At 32.1% G+C, this 3,053-nt stretch overlaps 1 pseudogene; it reads left to right on the top strand.

Moving 5' to 3' along the window:
• Positions 1–2,302: 2,302 nt before the first annotated feature.
• Positions 2,303–2,429, top strand: LOC132018804 (U4 spliceosomal RNA; annotated as a pseudogene).
• Positions 2,430–3,053: the final 624 nt, after the last annotated feature.

The following is a 3,053-nucleotide window of genomic DNA, read 5'->3' as shown; positions in this document are numbered from 1 at the left end:
TAAAAACAAAACAAAAAAATACCCTGGGACAAAAACAAGGGCAAAACTATTCTCTAGAGATGTCTCTAGAGATATCTCCTTATTTTAGGAATATATTGGAATCTCATAAAATATAATCTCCCACTAAGAAGTGGTGATGCAACATGGAGGCTTAAGTGGGTAGAAGAATAAATGAAACAAGATGGGATTGGGAGGGAGACAAACCATAAGTGACTCTTAATCTCACAAAACAAACTGAGGGTTGCCAGGGGGAGGGGGTTTGGGAGAAGGGGGTGGTATTATGGACATTGGGGAGGGTATGTGATTTGGTGAGTGCTGTGAAGTGTGTAAACCTGGTGATTCACAGACCTGTACCCCTGGGGATAAAAATATATGTTTATAAAAATTAAAATAAAAAAACATATAAAACCTAAAAAAAAAAAAAAAAAAAAAAAGAATGAATTCAACAATAAGAATGTACAACTGCATAAAGAAACAATTCCCCATAAAGAGGGATAGAAAATTAACCAAATAAGACCATTAAAACTCTAAGACTAAGAGATAATTATCTGTAAGATAACATAAAATATATTTAAGTGATTAAAAATATAAAAGAAAATAAAACAAAAAAATAAATCAAAAGAACAGAAAACAAATATAAACACATACACATATGCTGAATTGAATAGGATGTGTATTGAAATTCCAAACATAAAATAATCATTGATATAAAACAATTTGTGGATTAGTTAGAATATTAGATTTAGCAGATAAGATTGGTAAACTGAGAATTCTGAAGAAATCATACAAACTGCATTATATAAAAAGAAATCAAAGAGAGTCAAAAACAGTAGAATGAAAATCCCAACATATATCTAATTGTTAATTGACTTATTCCATAATTTATTCACATATTCATATGTCTAACTGTGTGTTTTTGCATGTTCAATTTATTTCTAGTTCTTATTAAAGAGTTCGAAGAAATTCTTAAACATGCACAAATATGAAAGGTAGAGATATTGTTGCAGTTTAACGATTTTTGAGATGTTTGGACTTTAAAGATAACTACATTCCTCTAAGTTAGACAGCTTGAAAAAAATACTGTGGTCAATTATATTTTGTGTTTGAGTTCTAAACCATCAAATTGGGAAGATAATTTTGTTTATGTTATTGTTTTGAGTGCCAATCACAGAATTTTCAATGAATGCACATAGGAGAGCACATGATTAGAAGTAGTTTAACAGATTCAGACACATTGCTAGAGCTGAGAGAAAATTGACTAATCATCAAAGCTATGATGGAAATGGGAAACCAGCTAGTCTGTTCATAGTGGACAGCACTGAGAGTATGACATGGAGTTGAGGGAAAGGCAGGACAATGGTTCCTGACTGCCATTGAACTGCCATTGCATTGTAGGGAAGTGTTTCCACATGGTGCCTTGCCACTTTCTTCCTAGTATACTGATAAATGTTGTCATCAGGTAGTCTACATATTTTTTAATGAATATATATATATATATATATATATATATAGCACCTTACCATATATATATTATATATATACTCACACACATACATACACACAGATAAATATTCTATAATATATATAACCTATAAATTCTCAAACATGCTTTTAAAAATTTACCAGTAATTACTGGCTATATGTTGTCTAATAGTGTTGAATGAAATATTTATGCCATTTAAAACATAGCTCCTCTTAACTGTAGAAATAGTAGAATGGGGCGCCTGGGAGGCTCAGTGGGTTAAGCCTCTGCCTTTGGCTCAGGTCATGATCCCAGGGTCCCAGGATCAAGCCCCGCATAGGGCTCTCTGCTCAGCAGGGAGCCTGCTTCCTCCTCTCTCTCTCTCTCTCTGCCTGCCCCAATGTCTACTTGTAATCTCTGTCTGTCAAATAAATAAATAAAATCTTAAAAAAAAAAAGAAAGAAAGAAATAGTAGAGTGAATCACAAGCATTAGATGGGGCGGTACAAGACCCAGTAACAAGAATAATTTACAAATGTGTATACGGCAGAGAATGATAAATAAGCATGTGAACAGTAAAATTATTTCAATACAGAGAAATATATATATGTATTAACTGTCAGAATTGACTTACATTAAGTTACAATCTTTCAGACTTTGACACTATTCTATCCTTTCTGATCATGCTGAGTAGCAAAAGGAAATAATAAAATGATCAAATAAGAAAACATATTTTACTTGCTTTTTAGAAAGGTGAATTGATAAGCCTATAGATTTTCTTGATTTTTGTCCACTAAAGGAAAACAGCATATATTAAATAATATATTAAATAGGATTTCCAAGCTTTGAGCAGTGGCAATATCGTAGCCAATGAGGTTTATCCGAGGCGCAATTACTGCTAATTAAATAGGGTTTCCAATGTCCAGAAAGTAGTTGCAAAGCTTGTATATTCAGTTTCAAATTTTATGTGTCCCTGCCAAACTAGTCATACTCTAATCAGTCTACCATAACTGCACATCTTTCCTTCAATGCTGTAACAGTTTTAAGTCAAGAAAACATCTGCTTCCAGCAGAATGTTGAAGTTGATTGGGCCTTAAGAAACATATATTTCAATTCTAGCAGTTTACATATGAAAGAAACGAGTATCTGAGAGTTTGAATTATTTTCCCAAGGTCGTATATCTAGTTAGAAGCCAAATTGGTTACTTTCAAAAATCACTGGAGTTGAAACAGAGTTCTTTATGTACAGCCTCAAGGAAATGCAATATTTATACCAGTGAGGAGAAAATTAGAATATTCTTACCCCTCCATATGCCTTAAAAATTTCTTTTTTTGCTTTTTTTTTTAACAAATCTTTGAAATACTTTATAATTTGGTTTACAAATGACATTGGGATTAAAAAGAACATTTAAATGGTCTCTATTAATTCCCTATAGAAAGAGCCATCATTATTCCAGAGTAAAGTTGGAGAAAAGGGAGATCCCATAAGACAAACATGCAATGGATGCTTTTCTACTATTTCTTCTCAAAATAAAAGATTAGGTTTAAGCATTCTTGTTTGAATCAACTATTATCTTTATTTAAAACACGTGT

This window comes from Mustela nigripes, chromosome 5, assembly GCF_022355385.1.
Source record: "Mustela nigripes isolate SB6536 chromosome 5, MUSNIG.SB6536, whole genome shotgun sequence".
Classification (NCBI taxonomy): Eukaryota; Metazoa; Chordata; class Mammalia; order Carnivora; family Mustelidae; genus Mustela; species Mustela nigripes.
Note: the sequence above shows the minus strand (reverse complement) of the source record. Positions and strands in the feature narration are given on the sequence as shown.